Raw genomic sequence first — 16,737 nt, forward strand, 5'->3', positions numbered from 1 at the left:
TATTTAGTTCAATCATATATTGTGGATATTTCGTTCATTCATTGTGGATTTTTACTTCATTCATTCATTCATTGTGGATTTTTACTTCATTCATTCATTCATTGTGGATTTTTACTTCATTCATTCACTGTGGATATATAGTTATTAAATTGTGGATATATAGTTATGAACTTGTGGTTATATAGTTATGGAATTATGGATATTTAGTTCATTCATTGTGGATATTTAGTTCAATCATATATTGTGGATATTTAGTTCATTCATTGTGGATTTTTACTTCATTCATTCATTCATTGTGAATTTTTACTTCATTCATTCATTCATTGTGGATTTTTACTTCATTCATTCACTGTGGATATATAGTTATGAAATTGTGGATATATAGTTATAAAATTGTGGTTATATAGTTATGAATTTCTGGATATATAAAAATGCTATTGCCGGGAATCGAACCTGATTTCTTCTTTAAATGGGACGCGCGTTTTTTTAACCAAAACGGCACCGTTTTGCAACCGTATGCACCTTGCAAGGTGCATTCGGTTGCACAGCATAATTTGCGAGAGGAGCTCGAAAAGGCTTGATTCAAGCCCGAGCTCGCGTGCGCCGGCACCTGCGGGCACGAATGTCGTCCGGAAATTGGCTGGCCTTGCGGGCTAAGTTATGCCAAACTTCGGTATCATTTTCCATCTGTTATAGTCACTTGGCTCTCGGCCGAAACCGAGAACACCACTCTCGTGCTACAGAGAGCACGAGAGGTTGTGGTGCACCGAGAGCAAAACTCTCGTGCAACGGTGAACACGAGAGGTGTACTCTCGTATTGCACCATAGCACGAGAGATGTACTCTCGTGGTGTACCACAGCACGAGAGTGTGTACTCTCGTGCACCCCAACGGTCTGAAACCCGAAAGTGCAGAAGATTAAACTCATCTGTTACGGAATTAATACTGGTTTAATTCCAATTTTTAAATTCTGAGTTTAATCCTACTTAGTGGTGACTGTTACAGGTGTTACACAATTGGTTTTAACACCAATTTAATGGCCATGTTGAATGCTATCACTCCAACATCCCTATATAAAGAGAGGTAGAAGAAGTAGCATTTTACACAGTGAGAAACAAAGGAATTCAGTAACTTTTCATCTCAAAACTCTGCTTCTACTCTCTTCTTTCAGCCAATCTGTGTTCCAGGTTTGCTTTGTTTGCCGGGCTCTTTGTTTAGGTGCTTAAACAAAGAGTCGTAGCACGTTTTATCCTGGGAAACCTAGGCTACAATGCTCCTAGCACTTGTGGGAGGTATCAAATAAGGTTTTAAGGAAAAGAAACTTGTGTTCGAACTCGTGCTAAATCCTTTACCCAAACACTCAACCTTTTCCTTCCCAACTTTTCTGTTTTCCCATATAATAGTAATCTTTCTGTAGGATTATTATTATTTTGGGATTTTCCACCTTATTACCCAACATAGACGACATTGGTAGTGGCAACAGAATCTTGTCCATCCTCGTCTAGAGCTAACACCTTGAGTCCATCAGTACGAGTGACTCGGGTGAAAATATATAATGGTAGAATATCACTCAATTAGTGATCCTTTAATATTTTCAGTCAATTAGTAATATCAGATTCATTTTAAGCCAATTATTCTTTTTTATTATCAGTCAATTAGTCAATTTGAATATCAAATGCAGTGATATTTTTACTTAATTTTCGTTCCATTTTTAATTGTTTATGTAGATATTATAATTGAAATATTTTCGTCCTATTTTTAATTTCCGTTCATTTTTAATGGAAAAATTGTAATTTATGCCCCTCACAAATATGTCAATTATTAATGTTACCCCTGAATTATCAGTGGTGTAAATGTTTCCCCTCAGTTTTCAAAATGTGACATATATTGCCCCTCCCCTAATATGAAGAAGGAGAAAAATTATTGTCGACGGAAGGAGAACAATCAAAGAAAGAAAAATTGAGGGGAAAAACGTGGTCTTCGAACAAGAAAGACGACGTCTAACCACATTTACATCACTAATAAATCAAGGGAGGGACAATATATCTCACGTTTTGAAAATTGAGGGGAAACATTTATATCATTAATAATTCAGGGGTAACATTGATAATTGACATATTTGTGAGGCATAAATTACAATTTTCCCTTTTTTAATTAAAATGCAATGATCTGACCATTTTTTTTTTATTTTAGTCAATTATGTATCATTTTTTTTTATTTGTAGTCAATTATTAATATTTATTTCCTTTTAAATTTTCTATCAATTCGTAATATTAGATTCATTTTCATCCAATTATTCTTTTTTATTTTCAGTCAATTAGTTAATTAGAATATCAGATACAGTGATATTTTTACTTAATTTCCGTTCCATTTTTATTTGAAGATGTAGAATATTATTATTGAAATATTTCTGTTTCATTTTAAATTTTCGTTCCATTTTTATTTACCTTTACTATTTTTTTAAAAATATGACTTTACTATTTATGATGTCAAATATTATTAACGAAATATTTCCTTTCCATTTTTAATTTTCCTTTACTTGATGATGTAGAATATTATTATTGAAATATTTTTGTTCCATTTTTAATTTCCGTTCCATTGTTTAAAATTGTGAAAGATTTATGATATAATTGTGATTTGATTTATTCTACTGCGTAATATTATTGTGAAAAATTAAAATGTAATAATTTGACCATTTTCTTTTCAATTTTACTCAATTATGGATCATTTTTTTATTTTCAGTGAATTATTAATATTCATTTCCTTTTCCAATTAACCTAATTTCCATTCCTTTTTCTATTTTTAATTTTCAGTCAATTATTAATATTCATTTCATTTTCCAATTTACATAATTCTCGTTCAATTTTTTATTTGATGATGTAGAATATTATTATGACCTATTTCTTTTTTTTTTTTTTAATTATTTTAAGTTCCTTTTTAAACTTACCTTTACTATTTACTATTGTTTGGGCGAGAAATTAAGTAATAGAATTTTTTTTTTAATTATAGTATAGATATAGATATAGGTTATTTATTTATTTATTTATTTATTTATTTATTTATTTATTTATTTATTTTTTATTATTATTATTATTATTATTATTATTATTATTATTATTATTATTATTATTATTATTATTATTATTAAGTTAATTCTGTTTACTTTTTCATTTTTCCTTTTTTATTGTTTGGGAAGAAGTGTTTGGGCAAGAATGAAAGAATGATTTTGTTATTAATAATAAGTATAGATAGATTATTAGCTTAGTTATCATAATAATTATAAGTATATATAGGGGTTGGATCTTGTGAAACCACCCTTGTAGATGAAATCATAAGATCCCATTACAATCATCCGATTTATTTTATTTAATGGTAAGGGTTGAATTTAAAGACCATTTATGTTAGGATATATTTAATACGTAGGGTGGCATACTAATTTTAGTTTCTTCATTGAATTGGATTATAATTGAAATACAATATTATCCTTATTTAGAGGGATTCTATCAATGGTAGAAATCAAAACTAAAAAAAAAAAATAAATAAGCGTAGGAATAATATCGTGAGCAACAATGTGTGCTTACCCCCAAATTATGTGCGCTTTTTAGTATGCGTATAGCCTACCCTAAATGTTTGCAAACACGCAAATTTATGTGTGCATTTTACTGAGCGTCCCCAATATTGTGGAATAATACTGAGTACTGTGCATATTAGTCCATGAGTGTGTGCAATAGAAACCATAGTAATATGTAATAATGTTGCCTAAAGCTGTGAAGCCATATGACCCTATCTATAGTGTGTGCTTACTATCATGCATTTTTGTATACCAGTGTGTTCAACGTTTTTTTTTACAAAGTGAAACAATCCTAATTATATATGTTTTTAGTATGTATATGACCTACCCTTAGTGTGTGCAAAAGCGCAAACAGGTGTGTGCATTTTACTGAGCGTCCCTAATGTTGTGGAATAATACTGAGTACTGTGCATATTCGTCCATGAGTGTGTGCAATAGAAACCATAGTAGTGTGTAATAATGCTGCCTAAGGCGGTGAAGCCATACGACCCTATCTACAGTTTGTGCTTACTATCATGCATTTTTGTATAACAGTATGTGCAATGTTTTTTTTTACAAAGTAAAACATTCCTAATTATATACATTTTTAGTATGCATATAACCTGCCCTTAGTGTGCGCAAAAAATGCAAAAAGGTGTATGCATTTTGTTGATAGTCCTGATGTTGTGGAAGAATATTGATTATTGTGCATATTCGTCAATAAGTGTGTGCAATAAAAACCATAGTATTGTTTAATAATGCGGCCTTAGGCTGTGAAGCCATACAACCCTACCAACCGTGTGTGGCTATTAACATGGATTTTTGTATAATAGTGTGTTCAATAGTGTGTATATATGTTTTTTAGAAAGTATACGTCCTATCATTAATGTGTGCATACACGCAAACAGGTGTGTGTGCATCCATTATATAGTTAGTATGGGGGTGTGTCCATTCCATTAGAAATTCCGTCATATATACACCAAACTCTAGATGACGTGACGGTTACCAAACTCATATATATATATATATATATATATATATATATATATATATATATATATAGAGAGAGAGAGAGAGAGAGAGAGAGAGAGAGAGAGAGAGAGAGAGAGAGAGAGAGAGAGAGAGAGAGAGAGGAATAAGTGAATTCCATTTTTGGTCAATTTTAGTCTACCTTAATTAATTTTGTCAATTTATGACCACTGTTATTAAATGCATTCCACTTTTATTCCACTGTTATATATATATATATATATATATATATATATATATATATATATATATATATAAGGTAAGGTTCAAGTGAGGATAGCATCCCACATGAGGACTGTGGTCAAATAAGTACCGTTAGATTGTGAATTTAGATGGCTGAGATTACACAAATGGTTGGATTAAAAATTGTGAAAGAAAGGGAAAAAACGCTGAAATTAATTACGCTAGGGGGTAATTCAGTAAAAATGGAGATATAATGTTAGGCATCCTGGAAGGAAAATCGCGTGAAACAAGGCTTCATTACCAAAACCCCTTCCCCTTCGTCTACTAGATTAGCATAACGTTTAGACCACACCAACAGATTCCCCGCCCAACGAAGCAATTCGACAGCGGCTGTGTGATCCCCGTTTGAAGCAATGGTCGCCGCAACCCCTGTCGAAATCAACGGAGAGCCTCTTTTGAGGCGGCGAAGAAAATAGGTATGTTTCTTAGCCAGTTTTTTCTCGATTCAGAGTAGAATGCAATGGGTAAAAATTTGGAAATTGAGAATGGTTGTCTCTGTTTGGGGGGTGGGGCAGAATAGTGAGTCGAAGTATTGAGTGTTCACGTGCATTTGTGACGACGGCGTTGGTGTTAGGGTTAGCTCGGATGCACAATAGTGTGAAATTAGAATCCTAAACTGAAATTGGCAGGGCCTTTGTGCAAGTAGGCTATATAGAAAAATTGTTGAAGTTGGAATTGTGAAAGGGTGGTAGGAAAAAAAAAAGAAAAAAAAAAGAAAGGAACCCATTATCTCTACTTTAATTTTATCTGTTAATTCTACTGTCTATGATTTCAAACATGTAATCTCAAAAGCATCAAAATATTGACCCAAGGTCATGGCCATTCAGATTCATGACAGTATGTTATCCTAATGCAAGCTCAAACTCTTTTGGAAATTGCTTTTAAAAGACCAATGTATTCATGCAAGACTGCAAGTCTTTGCTTATGTGGGTTCTGTACATGGGAGAAAGGTGATCCATGGGGGAACACTGTTAATGAAAAAAAAAAAAACTTACATTCAAAGTCTATGTTCATACATTGACATTTGACACCCCCTAATTGAATTACATGACACAATATCAATTATAGTTATTCCTTTATAGCCTTGGGTGTGGATTCCATTTGTGTGGATTAAAGGCATATTAAAGTAAAGTTATTCACTCATTGTGCATATGTAATGGTATTATACTTTGAATCCCAGAAAAGAGCATCTTAGGTGATCAAACTTGTGCAGTTGTGATTTGTTTTTCTGTGCATTGTTAAGCTATAAGTGCTTTGTTAGTACAATGTTATGTGCATATTGTTAGCAGATAGGTGTGATGGTGTGAGTAATTTTACCCAGGTTGTACACGTGACTACTATATCTAACAATGATTTTGTACACCACACAGAAGGACATGTTGTCAACTTTTCTTGATAATATGCTGGAAAAAGAAAAGGCAGCAACATTGCAACTCGTTGAGCCAAAGCAAATGCAAATGCGATAGAAATTGGAACTGTGTTATTGGTCATGATAGTGCATGATGGTAAATGAACTTGAGTTACTAATTGCAATTATGTTATGTAAGCAGAAAGACATGATATGTACTTTTCTAGATGATAAGAAAGACCATGACTGGGGAGCGAAAGTACTAATCCTGGATCCAAAAAGAATGCAAATGCGATGGAGGGATACGACGAAAAATCTGGATAGTGGGGTGTATGCGATGAGGCACATGGAGACCTTCGTAGGAGAGAGTGATACGAGTTGGGAGTGTGGGCTCAACAAAGGAGACAGATCAATAGTAGAAGCCTTGAGAATGAAGTACATGAGTGACATACTACTTAGTGAGTGTAATGAGCATCATGCAAAAAACCTCGCAAGCTCACCCCTATTCGAGCAGCCTGGCATATTCATGCGACAGATGTAGCCAACTTAGTTAGTGTAACAGCTGAAAAGGATTGCTTTAATGACGTTGTCGAGATTCAAGTGTCTTCAGTAGTTTAAAACTTTTTGCATTATTGTTAATGTCAGTAAGTGGCACAAACAACGTACAATACCGTGCTCCTAATTAATTTTTGAGGTCTAAGACAATTTAAATTTGCTAGTAATTAATTCTCATTAAAGTTTTGCTAAATGGTTATTCACGCTTCAGAAGTTGTGCATCGGTGAAGTAGTACAATTTGCAAATATGGATAAATTTCCAGGACCGGTTTGTGCAACGTTGTGGTTTATATTTATGCAAATTTTGTGTGCAATTTTGAATAGGAGTTTAAAACTTTTATCATTAGTGTTAATGTCAGTAAGTGCCACAAACTACGTACAATACCATGCAACTAATTAAATTTTGAGATCTAAGACAATTTAAATTTGCTAATAATTAATTTTCGTTAAAGTTTTGCTAAATGGTTATTCACGCTTAAGAAGTTGTGCATCGGTGAAGTAGTACAATATGTGAATATGGATAAATTTTCAGTACTGATTTGTGCAACGTTGTGTTTTATATGAATGCAATTGTTTTTTTCGAACAACAATTGCATTCATATAAAACACAACGTTGCACAATTGCAATTGTTTTTATGAGTTACCTAACAAAAGGTAATTAACCTTGAAGTTTGTGTTTTTTTTTTTTTGGAAATTTAGGCGACAATATTTGTGCATCCGTAGAGTATTAGAATGTCCAAGTCTGTTTAACTTTCCAGGTACTGTTTGTGCCACGTTCTGATTACACATTGTGCAAGTTATAAATTAAACGACGCAAATTTTAAAATCAACAAACCAAAGCCATTGTTTCAGTATCAAAACAAATTGCAGCAGATTAAGAGTGCATGGAGATATAAAAAAAAATGCTAACAACAAAATAAGATTATAATTCCGTTGCTACATCAGGCTTACATTATCTCTTTGCGCATCGGGCAGGTACGACTGTTATGGTCGTACTCTTCACAGGTGTGACAAATGAAAACAAAAACAAAAAAAAAAAACAAAAAAACAAAAACACAAACAATTACAACATGGTAAAACCAAACTGATTGCACAATTAATAATCCTATACATGCACATTACGTATCGAACACACCCACCATAAAAAAAAAACAAATAAATACTATAATTACACAGAAAACACACTGGTAACACCACACAAACCAGAACGTTAAAACCCTTTTAAAAAAAAGTAACTTCCTGGTTACAATAAACCATAATTACAAAAAAAAAAAAAAACAAAAAAAACAAAAAAAAAACACCAACACACCTACAAAAAAATAATAATAACATACACAGTTTATATATATGAAACTCACAATCCCAATAAATAAACAAAATGAAGACAATGAATAGATTTAAAAACAATACACAACGCTACAAGACGAGTGAAGCCAGCGAAATACAAATGCAGAAAAAAAAAACTGCACAATACTTATATATTAAAACAAATGAAAACACAAACCTGGAGAATTCATAGCACAGAGAATGAAGCACGAATAAATAAAAGAGTCTGTAATCTTCACCAAAACACAAACAAAGAATATGAAAAAGATGCAATATATAAAGATGAATGAGGAATATCTTTAATTACCAAATTTAATATCCCTAAAACTATGGCAATTGAGCCAAAAAAAAAAAAAGAGAAAGGAAACAAAAAACTCAAAGACTAATGAGCCCCTAGATCAAGGTGGCGTGAAAAAGGGAGAAAATAAATCCTAAAATAAATCAAAAAACAAGAGCCATAGATCCAACCAAAATCAAAGGTCAGATTTTGACCACAGACCACATGTAGAAACATGACCTCATATGATCCTTTGTCTATATATATATATATATATATATATATATATATATATATATATATATATATATATATATATATATATATATATATATATATAATTACTAGTATTTCATATGCGCGATGCGCAAAAATATATGTCCAATATTAATATTTAATATTAAAATCTTAGTAATATATATATAATTGTAGAATTCATATTAATATTAATGAAGTAAGAATTATAGAAATAATATATTACTATATATAACTATGGTAACATTTAATTAAATCTAAATAAAATCAACCTTACCAATTGAAGAATGTAAGAAAAAGATATTGTGTATGCATGTGCATGGTAACAATAATGTGAAAGATAACAGAAGTTATAACGGCAGAGATATTTTTGTCCAAATAATTATGTAGTACGTACAACATTTATAGCATAAGGTGCAAAAAAAGTTAACATAAAAAACAGACATAAAATCAGGGACATAACTTTGATTGAAGCTTATTATGTTTTTAGATATATATACCAAATGATTATAAACGACATTATGAAAGGAAATATTATAGGAAAAATTTAGATGGGAAAATAACATTTTCTTTATACGCTGTCGAGTACTTGAGTGGAACCAAGTTGCTCTCCCATATTGGAGGTTGTGGATTCGAGCCTTATTGAAGGCATGATTGATTCTTTGTGATTTAGTAGGTTGAGAAAGTAGTTATGAATATATATTGCATTGTAACTGAGTCAATACTGATAAAAAAGAAACATTTGCTTTATACAAGTTACTAGTACGGTTGAAAATTTGTTTTCCTTAAAAAAATAGAGTTCACTTTAACTTTTATTAAATATAAAAAAAATATTAAAGAAAAATGTCATTTTCCTATGGATTTATCACTCCATTTTCATTGACAAATTATATCATATATCATAGACCTGTTTTTTTGTTTTTTTTTTTTAAATAAAAAAATATCATATATCATAGACCTAGGTACATATTACTTCATGGACCCAATCCATTAATAATAATATACTATATGTTCATTAAAATTCATATATATGGATCAAATAACGTCTGCGTTCAATGCTTTATAAAGAAAATTAAAATTATCAAAATTTCCACATCTCCATTTCCTTAGCATCAAAGCTAAAAGCTAAATCCAAACCGAAAAGTTTCCAATATTCCGGTTGATCGATCTCTGTTGAGAGCAGAGTTTCAGAAAGGACCAACATGTCAGCGAAAGATGTCGCCTACACCAACTTCGCATATTGCTCCCCAGCAGATCTCCGGAAATGGCAGGGAGGTCCTTTGTCGCGGGTGACAAAGGAGGGGGAAGGGGGTGGCCAACGGTTATTTATTTATTTATTTTAAAGTTTTTATTTAAAAATTATTAAAATAATTAAAAAAAATTAATTTAATAAATGTCATGTCTATCTAATTACTAGTTAACGGGTCACTTTAGATTCAAGTTAATACTTCCAATGGTTCTCCGAGTATTAGCGATATACTAGCCTTTGGTCATTTAATTTTTAAACAATCACGACAAGTCTTCCGTCTTTTTTAAAATAACCACCTGTGGTCCTCTGTTATGATTGCTGTGAAGTGGACATTAAGGATTGAGGGCAAACATGTCATTTCCCATTTCTTTTAATCCGAATGCTGCTACGCTAAGATTAACCACTTCCTTTGCTTGTATTTTTGCCTCTTTTTTCATTTTTTAAGCTTTGCACGCTTCTCTGTCTTGCTCAGTTTAATTGTATTTTCACCTGGCCTGTATCTCCATCACCAACAGCACCATCGCCATCCTTTTTGCCTTCAGTTTTTTTTTGGGGTTCCTTTGGCACTGCAAAAAGTGTAAGATTTTCCCTAATAATATATATTATATATTATATATTAGAGCCTTAATTAAGTGGTGCAAGTTAGGCTTATTAAGTGGTCTGGTTAGATTGAATAACTAGAAGTTGTTAGTCCACCAAACTCTGTGCCTAATATAATCCTGGATTGATGGGATACAGGATGATTGATGTTAGCACATTCAGTTACGATACTCAGACTGCTCAGTAGACACCAATACACCATCTAAGGTTCTGAGTCAGGTCTGAGGCAAAATATGGCTAACGGACTACTGTTAAGAGGCAACACAATAGGAACATCAACTATGGCTGGAGATACACGGTTATCGCTTCCGCTCATACGAGGTCAGATCTCTCATATACTATTGTTCAGTATTAGTTAGACTATTTAGATATAACATTTGGTATCAGAGTCTTTATCAATCTCTGCCTGGTTGATTGTTTTGCCTTAATCAATATTAATTTTTATATACACATGGAGTTTAATTTGTATATATTTGTATGCTGGATTCAAATCTAACATTAAGCACAAAATAAGTTATTGCGTATGTATACATGTGTATACTGTGTTGTGTACGTATTTCAGTTTGAATCTTCAAGCATCATATATATATTTTGATTAATTATATATGAAATTATGAGCTTGTTTGCCGTGTTTTGGGAACAACCATGAGTTCCGTTGGAGAATCGTTGGTACGCAGTGCTATTGGGCACTACATGTAGCACCGATCACTAGTTGCGCCGTGGGGCGTTGCGGCCTTGTTGCTAGTGGTGGATAAACAAAGCTATCATAGAATTACGGCAGTCATAGACCTCTGGTATGTCTTTTAATATTAAAGAGCAATTTACACTTTTATTTATCATAAATATTTTCCTTATTTAATCTATACATATTAATTTTGGTATGGTAATTATATTAGGTTTAATATTAGTATATTACCATGTTTTTTTTTTGAAAGTAGTATATTACCATGTTAATTTGACATTAATTAATATTGTATATTATTTTGGCAAATGGCAAATATATAGTAATTGCATGTTTTGGAATATTAATGCCTTTTAGTTTTTTTTTTTTTTTTTTTTTTTTTTTTTTTTTTTTTTTTTTTTTTGGCATTAAAGTCATAATTAAATTATTATTCAATTTTGAGAAAATATTAAAGTTTTAAATTTGCTATTTGAATTTTAATTTAATAATAAGGTGCATATTAAATTGCCTAAAGTATTGCAATTTAATTAGGATATGTGTGTTAATAGTATATTAATGTGCAAATTTAAGCATGTTGGGTATATTTATAATCATTTTATTGATATAATTATACATTTATAAAACCATGCATTAAGGTTGGATTTAGCATACTATTAACACATAAATTCATTATTAAAATATCATTCAATTTTAGATCCTTTAGCTAATTTTAGGCATTATGGCCTGTTAAAGCTGTTTGTTAGTTTGGTTTCCCCTTAATTTTGAGCACATTTTAGTTTTATGTGTCTCTGGAACTTTAGAACATGTTTTGAACAAGCTATTTGGGACCTATCTTGGGTCATTAAAGTATGGATCCCACCATTTTGATTGATATTTTAATAATAATTATAGTTCCTTATAACATGTTTATTAAGTTTTAATTATTACTAACTACCATATTTTGGTATTCATCGTTGGTAATAATATTAAGTTTTGGGTCTATTTCAATACTAGACAATTTAGCATTCATGTTATAATTCACTTGGGTCATTGATGTTTATGAGCCTAATTTGAGTGATTAAGTGCTATAATTATTGTCTTAGCCTGTTTTGAGACATTAAGAGTATAAGGATTTAATTGTTGTTTTGGCCATTAAATTTTTAATCTATCAATAGTTTTTCAGGGCCTTGAAAATATTAAATCTTTAATTTTATGGCAAAAGCAATATAGTTGGTATATTGTCTGAATAATGGTAATTTGGTTATTACATTCACTTCAGTCTCCCTAATAGTCATGATTAATTATTATGTGGTAAATTGATATTAGTATTTGGCATCCCTTAATTACAGTTTTGCCTGTATTGTAATGGATTGGCATTATTAATTACTGGTATTAAGTTTAGGGGGGCTAATATCATTTTATTACCTTTCATAATAATTATTATTTCATGGTAATCTGCTATATTTGGTACATTGGCATGATTACCACTTCATTTACGTGACTATTAATGTTGGTAATTAAGTTCTACCAATAAATTTTTTAAGGTACAATTGGACGTTGCATCGAGTTTATTGACACCGATAGTGAAGATTGGGAGAATTCTGGAGTGTTTTCTTCTCTTGTGGATCGTTATCGTTGTTAGCGCAATGGGGAGATGCGGTTTGCATCATTAAGGTAAGCCATTAATTATCTTTTGTAGTTGTTATTAATAATTTGTGCTACAGTTACAGTTAACTGCTAATTTGAACTAGTCACATATTTTATCTTTAGAAAAATAGAAACATTAAAAGGTGCATTACCATACTTTGATTTGTCATTATTATTAATGTTAATAGTGATTATAATGTTACTTATTACTATTAATAATTAATTAATGATGACATTAATATTGTTATGATATTCAGATATGTATCTTGAACTGTTTTCAAATAAATTTATGTGACAATATTCCAGTTAAGAAAATAGTTTTCTTGACATTAATGTTTTTCGGACTTCAAATTTTATTAAGTTTTCAAAATTTTATCCGAAAACGTTTATAAATGTTAGCGGTTTTAACCATTATTTTTCCATATTTAGTCTCCTACATAATGTGATAATATTATTATGTCTATTTATTGCTATTTTGGTTATTTGCAATTTTTTCATTAATAATAATAATATTTTTAATTGTGTTATGAAGAGTGATTTTGAATCAATTTAGTAATTTTGGAAAAACATGTTTGCTAGGCAATTGACTATTGCCATTAATTCCATAATTCATTTAGTTCTTTGAATTATGATTGTCCATATTTGGTTAAGTATGAATAAATGAATATTTGGTTTAAATTCATATTTTTTTTAGTTGGTTTATACTCTTTAGATTGTTTTATGCATTCAATCACATTAAGTGCATAATATTAAGTTTAATTATGTAATTAGGGTTTATGAGATTTTAATTTACAAATGCTAGCATATCCTTTTGGTTTGATATTGTTTGAATTTGTAAATTCAGTTATTTCTCATAAATTTGATCTTTATGCATTAAAACATTTTTTCATGGGCTTACAGTTTAAATTTTTTTTGAAGGATATATTCAGTACATTATTATTCAAAATGTTGGGTCTCTTTTGGTTTGGACTCATCGGTGTTTGAATATTAAGTTTATACTTTAAAATCTCATATTGTAAATTGCTTTAAGTTATGCAATTTATTTGGAATATATGAGTTTAATGTTTAATTTTATGCATATTTGTCCTAAGCATAATATTTTGTTTTAAATTATGCAATTTTATTATGCCTTTAGCAATGCATACTTTGAGATGGAATTATATTAGTTCCTATTTAAGTTGGACTTATCATAAACTTTAGTGGCGGTAGTGCATGAATTTAAGCACGTTAAGTCCGCTATTTTTAGTTCACCATTTAAGCTTTAATCATAGGTGAACCCTACAGTTTTCTGGTGTATACCCTACAGTTTTAGGTTCATACCCCCAAACAATTATACATTAAGTATATATGAATCGGGGAGACATACTAGTTTTAATGACAATAATTACAAAAATTACAAAAATCTATGCTCAACAAAACATTCACTTCTTCCCTTTCTCACTCTAAAATTCCCAAAATTCCCATTTTGCCCAAAATGCATATCTTCATATGAATATTCAAAAATTCATATGAAGATGATTTATCCTTCGAATTTTCAATATTGAAAATTCATTGGACCGAGCCAGCATATTCATTTCTTAATAGCCATACACTCATTTGAATATACATACATAACTACGACATATACATTTAAAATAGATGGTGAAGGTTATTAGTTCATCTTGACTAGCCGGTGGAGGGACGCGACTGCCAGGAGCCCAAATAGATAACCAGACGCCTCAAACTGAGGATCAACATGGAGATTTGTTGTCCGATTGCTTGCTATTTCCAGAAATTGGTCAAATTAGGCGAAGAAACTGTTATGGCCTTACCCGCACAACACACAGCAACAGTAAGAGAAGAAGAGAGATAGGGTTTAGAAGAAGAAGAAGAGATGAAGAAAAAGGAATATTGGATTAAACTTTGCGTAAAAAACCCATTCATCCATTACACCATATATATAAGCCATGATCTACTACAGCTAATCCATGAATTCATAACCGAATCCACAGCTGGAATTAATAACTGGAAGAAAAGAAAAGGAATAATCTAAACAGAATCAGTAATTGGCCTTTGAGTCAAACGACATCGCTTGAAATAATCCATAACCGTCTTGCTTTCGAAACGACGACGTCGGATGCCTTCAACCAACTTCAACTTCCTCCCGTCCAACGACGTTGTTTGGTGTCTGTTCCTGATTTCCAACCTCAGTCCCCTTCTTCCTAGCTTCCCTTTGTTTATTTCTCCCAGTAAGGGCTGTTACAGTACCCCCTTCTTCCCGAGATCCTTGACCCCAAGGATCCAACAAGGGAAACTGCTTAATTACATGATAATAGTCCTCCCATGTGGCTTGTTCCTTTGGCAAGTTGGACCATTGAACAATTATCTGTGTCACAGCTTGATTATTTCGTTTTACCAACCTTTTGCCAATGGCTGCAATGGCTTCAGCCTGGACTTCTCCATCCTTGCCTATAGCTGGAGGCTCTATCTGTGGCACCACCCCTTCACCCACCTTCCTCTTCAATTGTGAGATGTGAAAGACAGGATGCAATAAGGCCCCTTGAGGAAGCTGAAGCCTATATGCAACTTTACCAACTTTTTCTAACACCTGGTAAGGCCCAAAGTACCTGGAGGACAACTTCAGATTAGTTCTTACTGCTAGAGACACTTGCCTGTAGGGTTGGAGCTTGAGGTACACCCAGTCTCCTACCTCCAAGCTTCTTTCACTCCTTCCCCTATCTGCCTATTGCTTCATCCTGTGCTGAGCCTGTCTCAGATTCTCTTTCAGTCCTGCTAAGATGCTATCTCTTTCTGTTAGCCAATTGTGCCCCTTAGCCCCAGAGGCCAGCCTAGCTGCCAGTGTAGGTGGGGAGTAACCATACAAGGCCTGAAATGGGGTACATTTGAGGGCTGTGTGATAGTTTGTGTTGTACCAAAACTCTACTACATGAAGCCATTTAACCCAAGACTTGGATTTTTGGAAGACCATACACCTGAGGTAATTTTCCAGGCACTTGTTAACTCTTTCAGTTTGGCCATCAGTTTGGGGGTGGTAAGCTGTGGAAAGATTCAATTTGACCCCCATCTTCTTGAATAAGGACTGCCAAAATGCACTGGTAAAGACTTTGTCCCTATCTGAGACAATTTTTTTTGGGAGCCCATGTATCTTGTATATGCTTTCCATGAACACTTCAGCAATACTCTCAGCAGAATAAGGATGTGAAACAACAATAAAATGGCTATATTTAGTCAATCTATCCACCACTACCAAGATTACTTCCTTGTTGCTGGATTTGGGTGACCCCTCTATGAAATCCATGGAAATACTAGCCCAAGCTTCCTCTGGAATGGCCAGAGGTTGCAAGAGACCAGGGGTTGCTATGTTTTCATGTTTACATCTTTGGCATACATCACAAACCTTCACCAACTCAACCACATCTCTCTTCATACCCTTCCAATAGAAGAACTGTTTCAGCCTTTGGTAGGTGCCTTGCTGACCAGAATGTCCCCCAAAAGCAGACTCATGCAACTGCAACATCAACCTCCTTCTCAAATCACCTGTTGACCCCACATAGATCCTGTGTTTATACCTCAAAATGCCTCCAACTACAGTCACATCAGGCAAGACAGTGGTGTCAATCAAACAGCTTGCCAAGGTTTCAACTGCCCAAGGATCATTGCTGTAGCTTTTCTCTACCTCCTCCATCCATTGCCTGGAGAGGGCATCTGCCACACAATTCTCAGTCCCTTTCTTGTATTTGATGGCATAATCTAACCCCAACAGTTTGGCCAACCCTCTTTGCTATACTGCAGTGGTAATTTTTTGCTCCAACAAGAACTTAAGGCTGTGATGATCAGTTGTAATGGTGAAGTGTCTTCCCATTAAGTAAGCTCTCCATCTCTCAATGGCATTCACAATAGACCAATATTCTTTTTCATAGATAGACATTCCCATATGTTTTTCTCCAAAGGCCTTACTAAAGAAGACAATGGGCCTCCCTTCTTGCAACAGTACAACC

General features: G+C 32.6%; 1 long non-coding RNA gene across 1 annotated transcript; it reads left to right on the forward strand.

Moving 5' to 3' along the window:
• Positions 1-5,057: 5,057 nt before the first annotated feature.
• Positions 5,058-6,778, forward strand: LOC109183986. Its single transcript, XR_002054671.1, has 2 exons — positions 5,058-5,237; positions 6,192-6,778. It is a non-coding gene; the product is annotated as an uncharacterized LOC109183986 (long non-coding RNA).
• Positions 6,779-16,737: the final 9,959 nt, after the last annotated feature.

The sequence above is a fragment of the Ipomoea nil genome, unplaced genomic scaffold, assembly GCF_001879475.1.
Source record: "Ipomoea nil cultivar Tokyo-kokei standard unplaced genomic scaffold, Asagao_1.1 scaffold1237, whole genome shotgun sequence".
Taxonomy (NCBI): Eukaryota; Viridiplantae; Streptophyta; class Magnoliopsida; order Solanales; family Convolvulaceae; genus Ipomoea; species Ipomoea nil.